This window comes from Setaria italica, chromosome VIII (genome assembly GCF_000263155.2).
Source record: "Setaria italica strain Yugu1 chromosome VIII, Setaria_italica_v2.0, whole genome shotgun sequence".
NCBI classification, from domain to species: domain Eukaryota; kingdom Viridiplantae; phylum Streptophyta; class Magnoliopsida; order Poales; family Poaceae; genus Setaria; species Setaria italica.
The window spans coordinates 38,446,975-38,454,714 of record NC_028457.1 but is presented as its reverse complement, the minus strand read 5'-3'; the positions used below and the strand labels follow the sequence as shown (position 1 = coordinate 38,454,714).

The 7,740-nt window shown below is 41.4% G+C and overlaps 1 pseudogene; it reads right to left on the bottom strand.

Annotated features, from left to right (window-relative positions):
• Positions 1-1,416: 1,416 nt before the first annotated feature.
• On the bottom strand, positions 1,417-7,431 carry LOC101757259 (annotated as a pseudogene).
• Between the last annotated feature and the right edge of the window lie 309 nt (positions 7,432-7,740).

The following is a 7,740-nucleotide window of genomic DNA, read 5'->3' as shown; positions in this document are numbered from 1 at the left end:
GGGCACACGGCAAAGCTAGACCTTCCGGTAGTGGTTTTGACTTTTATAGATATATAGACCAGCGCTAAAATTTTTATTTTGTCTAGATTACACTTCCGAACCCAAATCAAGGTGGTGGTATCAACCATTCTTAGAGCCTGTTTGGATGGACTAAAACTAAAGTTTAGACATCAAAATTTTAGTTGGCTAAAATAACCCTGTCTTGTTTGGAGGTAGACCTAATTTTTAGCCTATTTATTGAGAAATGTCCATTCTATCCTTAGGGGATGTAGGAGAGAAAATGTTGAGATTTTAGTGGAGGGTATTTTCAATCTTTTGCCATTCGTGTCTAAAATTAGCCTCCATTAGCTGGGTTTGGAGGGCTAATGAACTAAAGTTTAGTTAGGGCTGGCTAATAATTAGCCTACCTTTAGCCCCATCGTTTAAATCATCAGGGACTACTAAAAATTAGTCCTGGATCAAACAGGTTTTTACTAATATTGTAAAGCGCGTAGCAGTATAAATATAAATTAATTGTCCCATGTCATATATAGTCAAGGTAACATGCATGCCATCTTTGTTGACATCTCTTGCCTTCTTGGGCTGTTTGCTTTTATTTGGTGTGTGATCACTACTTAGTAGCGAGATGCGTGACGATAAGGCCACCTGGCCTTGGCCTCTTTGTTCTATGGTCAGTTTAGTAGAAGTCGTTCCTTTTGTCCTGGCTGATAAATAATTTACATTATTCTCTATCTATCGTTCAATTAATTCAGTTGGGTCATTGCAACCAACCATGGATACCATAGGAGGCATCTTAGTACGTTTCTTTTGCAGAGAAATGAATACAAAACTAACCAAAGCCTCCGATCCTCTGGAATGAAGAAAATATGAAAGTGGCCCTTTGAACCTGACAAATTCCATCTGAGGTCGAACCTCATGTTTTCTTAGTCAACAATAATTCTTCTTTTAGCGGACCGAATGAGAGGTCCAACCTCATGCCTTCCTAGTAAACAATCGTTCACCATAGTTCCCCTAGTCAAAAGTCCAACTACATGTTTTCTCAGTCCAATCAGTCTTCCTAGGACTGCAGAGGGCGCCTTTGCTGTGCAGCTGTTCTCTTCTCTGTTCTATTCCTCCCTGCACTTGGAGGAGAAAGCTTCAAGAGGAGCAAGCTCTTTCCTAATCCGGCTAGCTGTCTTGTGTTGGTACTGAATCAAGCTGCAAAGAGAACAGAGTTTCAGTAGATGCTCAGAACTGCAGCTACCTAAGTATTGACTAATGACGACTCGCTCCTCCTGTAGCTGCACGAATTTGAACGGAAATTTGCTCGTGCAAATATAGTCACAAATTGTAATCGCATCACAGTGAAAGAGCAGGTGACAAATTGACGACGGAGCAGCGGCATAGGCATCAGCCATGATATGATTACAAGTTCGCTAAATACAATCACACAGAATGAATTAATCGAGAAACTCAAGTAAGTAGCACACATTTTGTTCAGACATGCACACATGAATAGCCAAACACTTGAACAAGATTAAACAAGCCTTCCCATGGGTCAAAGAAGAGAGGAAGCCTTCTCCCTGTGTTCCCACATCAGTGCATCTTGATGGCTGTGATTCTTGATGCTGGCACGAAACCAACAACATACAGCAGCAGGAAGCATGCAGGGTCACGAAATAACCACCAGAGCGGCTGCAGTTCTTCACGCTACCAGTTCACAAATCACAAACAACACAAGCAGCTGCTCTTGATTTCCATCTCTCAGTTCCCACCCACCGACGTCAGTTCAGTTCATCTTGATCGTTGCACTTTATTATCATCAGCCCTCCTTCCTACAGAAGACCAATATCCACAAATTCAAAGTGCTAGTGTCGGTTGAAACTACAAAATTCAGAGAGAAAAGAGCATTAATTAGATGGACAACCAAACAAATTAAGGAGCAACTAAATTAATGCCCAATCAGTTTTGCTCATACCTTGTCATGGAACATCACAATCCTGGCTTGCATAAAGCGTGTTGTAGCCTGTCCTGCCCTCATGCAAAATTATGAATACAGGTAGTCAATTACCTGTGATAAAAGAAAAAGGGAAAGAAGAACAGGGGACAAAACTGAAGGCAGGGGAGACGTAAAATGCAACCAAATTCAAATACTGAGCCTGTCCTCACATTGCATCTTAGTAGCCATATTGTTGTGAAAGTTGTATGCCATCTCATGCCCAATTATAGACATCCAAATCTTCACCATGAACTTGTCTGCACTGCTGTTGGAGCCCAGGCAGCCACAGTGAGGAGACCTCTTGCATACTCTCGTGCAGACCCAGCTGCTGCAGGTTGTCCAACTTCTCAATACACGTCAAGCATGGAGAGCCGCACACAATCAGCACCCTTGCTTGCGGTAGACTCGACACCCTCTCCAGGCTTTCACACTCCCAAATTAAAAGCAAATCAGAGAGGAACATAAGGTCCTCCACAACCTCAAGGCTGTTCATGCGTACTAAAAGGAGGTCCTTCAAGCTGGTGGTCTCCTGTGCAAGCTGTCGTGGAAGAGCTCTCAGCTTGGGGCAGTTCCAAAGTTGCAGCGACCTCAAACGTGGCAGCAGCTGCATCCTTGGAGGTGGGGCTTCCCCCTTTTGCTTTGCAGCAGCTCCATCCTCTCCACACCTCCCAGTTGCTTCTTCTTCTTCTTCTGTTGTTGCTTCTTCTTCTTCAACTACAAAGGTCCACTCCTCCCAGTTGGGCATATCTAGGATGGCCAACACTTCAAGCTTGGGGAAAGCAACTGCCTCTGCAGATCCGAAATTACCAACCCCGAAGCCAATAAATTCAGGTCCAATCTTGGTGACTCCAGTTGCTCCCTTGATTTGCAGAAATTTCAAGTTGGGGAGCTGCCCGATTGCAGGAAGATGTAGACAAGATTTGCAATTTAAGAGCTTCAAGTATATCAGTGATGGAAAATAGGTATCAGTGTCTAGCCAGTTAGGAAACCTTGGACCGAAAAAATCTTCAATAGCTATATCTTCAATGCTCCGTGGAGGGATTAGCTTCTCAAAAGTCCTCTCAATATTGATTACATCTTCTTCACAATATGGATCAGCTGTACGTTTTGTACAACATAAATATAATTTTTTGAGAAACTTTTTGTCTAGTAACAATGAATCTGTATTGTAAGGAGATGCTCTTTCCAACTTAAAGATAAGAAGATTCCTCAGCTGAGAAAGAGGACGCAGCTCGTCTAGATTCCATCCATCTTGCGTTCTAGCACTATTATCACTGCCACCACCAACTGGAAATCCTTCTAAATCATTGAGGAACTTCAGTTTAGCTATCCCTTTTGGAACCTGATTTATTGGTGATCCATGAAGACCAAGGCGTCTCAGGTTATATAACCGAGTTATTCCTAGAGGGAGACTATACAAAGCAACACACCGCTGCAAGTTCAGTATCTGAAGGTTTATGAGACAACAAATGGACTCAGGAAGACTAGATATGTCAGTTCCATCAAGATCAAGTAACCGTAGATGAATTAATCTTCCAATACAATCTGGAATACCTTGTATAACGGAGCCAGTCAAATCCAAAACTCGAATACATAGAAGGTTTCTAAATATTGTATTATCAACTCTTAATGACTTTTGATATGGTGTCTTCCAAGTTCTCACTTTATACTGCTCCTTATATATGCTAGGTAACACCACCATATCCTTCATAGTGACAACTGAAATACGTCTAAATTTACCCATAACCCTTACTGTTCTTGATTCTGGGTCACCAACAAAACATTCCTCTTTAGATAAATGACAAGCAAGCTGCCTTAGTAGATCATGCATTCTGCATCCATTAAGATCACCCGTTAAATAATCTTGTTCGAGGAGATTTCGATTTATCAATTCATAGTAGTATTCTTCAGCTGTATCTTCTAGTAGTTGGCCATCTTGCTCATCTATGAACCTTTCAGCCACCCACATCCTCACGATATCATCACGGAAAATAACTGAATCTTCAGGAAACATAGCACAATACACAAAACACTGCTTTAAATAGTGCGGTAGATCTTCATAGCTTAGATATAAAGCACTTGTTACTTCACTATGAAGATTGTTCATGGACCAAGCATCGTTTCTTAAAATCTTCTTCCATTCATTCTCAGTTTGATCTTTGCTTGCCAAAACTCTAGCAATAACCTTAATTCCAAGAGGAAGACAACCACATTTGCTAACGATATCTTTCCCTAAGTCTCACAGATTTTCTACTACCTCTTCTTCCTTGATTCCCATGCTCTTCCAAAGTAACTCACATCCTACGTCCACTGACATTAAATGAACTCGGTGTATATAGTCCACTCCAATTTCTACAGCAACAGTGTCAAGTCGAGACGTCAATAGAATTATCCCTGTGGCTGCAGTATGCATTGGGATCTTCAATAGATTTGCCCATATATGAGAATCCCAGACATCATCCAACACAAGAAAAAAGCTCTTCTCATTGATGGCTAATTTCAGCTTGCTTTGGAGCTCATCAATTGACTCATCTTGCGTGTACTGTACTTCAATTTTTCGAAGAATCTCCTTTAGAATAGTAACTTTAGAGTAATGTTTTGAGACACAAACCCATGCTTGTTTGTTGAAGGCCCCTTTTATTTTTCGGTCGTTGTATATTTTCGGAGCTAGTGTTGTCTTTCCAACTCCTCCTGTTCCAACAATTGCCATCTTGTAAGCCTTCTTGTCCCTGTGTTCTAGAACCAACCCTACCAATCTATTGGTAGCATGTCTGATCTGTTTTCCAACAAGATCTGGTTCTACTAGGTGGGATGTTTCTCTCATATTTGATACAGACATTCTATCAAGAGGTTCTGTTTCAAACTTGAATTTTGTACCTAACTCTTTAATCCTCTCTATTCTTTTGTTGAGGCCTCTAATCTGTACCGCAATCTCACGACGTGTCTTGAGATTCGAAAAGCAAGAGAAAGTTGCAAATCCATTGCATGTAATTAATTTTCTTGATAATGATGAAGAGTTTTCTCCTAGTAGATTGCTCCCTTTGAACCTGGCCATGTCAATTATATCATCAGCATCATACATTGCATCCTTCAGGTCACCAACCCAATTACTAACTGCTAAGTCTTGAATCCTCCTCCGGTCAGCATCTTTCAGAAAACACTGTATTTGTGTCATTGTTTGTTGCAGGTCACTAAGCTCTTGTTTAACACCTAGTATCTGTATCGCTTCCTCTGTAATAAGGTCTTGGATCTTTTGGATGCATGATCCCGCAAAAGAAAATAATATGGTTGCCATTAGGTGAATCCTTGAAGCAGACCCACGACCACCAATATATCTTTTCAGAGCCAAGAAAACCAGCAATACGAGGGACTAGCTAGTGAGATTTCTTGAACAAGCTTTCACATTGTTATTCCATAAATGATTGAACTTGGACCTGAAAGTTATAAAGTTTACAGCAGTATGTCAAATATGTAAGCACTTGAAAGACGTACAGCACTACATGCTCCAATGAGTACTCATTATATTGTGAAAACTACTACTTGATAGGATCTCACACTGATTGTGAAGAGAATAAAGGATATGTAAATGATGAAAGCACCTAGAAAATATTCACATCATGCACTAGCAGGCAGATAGACAAAACCATCTTGGCTGGACATAGGTGCATCCATCCATGAGTTTTATGCTCCCTTATGCACTGTGTTCCAGACTAAAACCCATGTAATGGATCTTTGATTTCATTTCACATTAGCCATTGGTGGATATTATTCTTATGCCTAACTTGTGCCTGCTCAGCTAAACTGAAAGATAAACAACAAATGACTCAAACTGACTGATTTGTATATTCCAGCAATGTTTCCTTTCTAGCAACCTAACTGGTCACACATTTCCAACCCTCCTCTCATACAAAAAACAGCTTAAACTTTCAAGATTTCATCAACTCATTTAGTTTCTTTCATCCATAAATCTACTCCACAAACCTGACCTTTCAAGTGCTACTAATGTTACATTGCAAGTCAAAAGAATATAGGAGGCTGCAGGATTTCGTTTCCGTGAATGGGAAATGGACGAAACTCTTAACGATGCTTGAAAGAAGTTAGAAGATTCCAATATGCTCAAATGCACAAGCCTTACCTGAATCAAAGACCTATTTTCGACAGGCCTGACTGACAATAGAAGTCAAGGATGCAAGCTCATCCACCACCAGCGACAACAGTTTCTTGCTGAAGGTCAACTCAATACAGGAAGGGGAACAAAGATGAATTGCTCAAATAATCCCTCAATGAACTGAACAGCGATAGCCAATATGTGGTCATCACCATGAAAGAGTCACGATTACTCTGCTTGAAAGGGAAAGAAAATGGATAAAACTCAGAAAGGTGGTTGAATTGAGAAATAAAGAATCTCTGGATAGTGTAGGCCTTTGTGCACTACCAGAGCAGCAACACCGACACCCCTTCTGTTCTCTAATCTGTTGAGTGATGCAGATGACCTTATTCTTCCTTGACTGGAGAAGCCGCAGAGGATCACTTCAAGCAGCAGTGTGAGGCAGTAAATTCGGTAGAATTCACACCGGTATCCCTCGTAAAAAAAAACTCAACAGACAACAATACATGCCTGCAACTACAACGCAAGTTTGTGAGACTACAAATTAATCTTAATGAAACACAATGTGCTAACCAATTAATAGGCATATAAGGAATGAAGGAAATGCACCTCTTACAAAGACAGTACTCTCTCCCAAACCACATTGCCTCGCATCCTCCTCTGCTTTTCGTCTCTATAGCACAGGAAATGTGATGTAGCATTCATGCTAGTATGCTACCAATTGCACGAGGAGAGTGATGAATATTTATCACTTCAAGCAATTCACCATAATGAAATAGAAACAGATAATTATGGTGAGCCCATCACCACGAAAGAATTATAAGGCCCAAGATCTCTGCTGTAAAGGAGAAAATGATGGATAATGATTAGAAGGGGGGGATGGATAATTGCATCAAGCTTAATGGCCTGTTTGGGTGGGAAGTGTTTGTGGACAAATCATAATCAAACAAATTTAGAATTTTAGAGCCTCTTGTATTTACAGAATGATGAGGATGACCTTGTTCTTCCTTGAAATGGAGAGTAAAAATTACTTCAAGCAGCAGTCAGGGCCAATAGATCAGAAAGAATTCGCACTGATATATCACCGCAAAAATGGAATATGATATACGCCTGCAAATGCAGTGTAGCATAAAGTGAGACAGCAGAATGAAATGCATCCCTCATTCCCTCTAACAACCAACTAAAATGGACAAAGGAATGCACCTCTTCTCGCGCAGCCACGATGATCCGAGCGAGCATTCCAATCTTCTAATCTGCTACTCTGTTTGTTTTGGCTTCCGTCGGTAGGGGAAAGAGATGAAGGGCCACATTTTGTCAGGGGAGCAAAGAATCGCGCGGATGACACGCAAAGTTTCTTCGGATGCTCTCAAACAGAGAAGAAATGAAGAATCGCTCCAGCTTTAGGAAAACAATGTAGATACCAACTGTACAGCAACAAGCAAAGAACCTTCTTTTCTTACTTCCCTTCTGCTTCGCTTTGCTATCGACGAGAGAAGGCCGTTGCTCGCCTAACTGAGCCATGTTGCCGAATCCCGGTATCCCTCGCGCCGCTATAGGGAAGCCCTCCGACGCCCGCTTCGGCCGCGATTCCTGTTCCGAGCCTGACGTTCGCCGTTCCTGTATTGAGTCATCAGACGCCGTCGGTGACACAGGG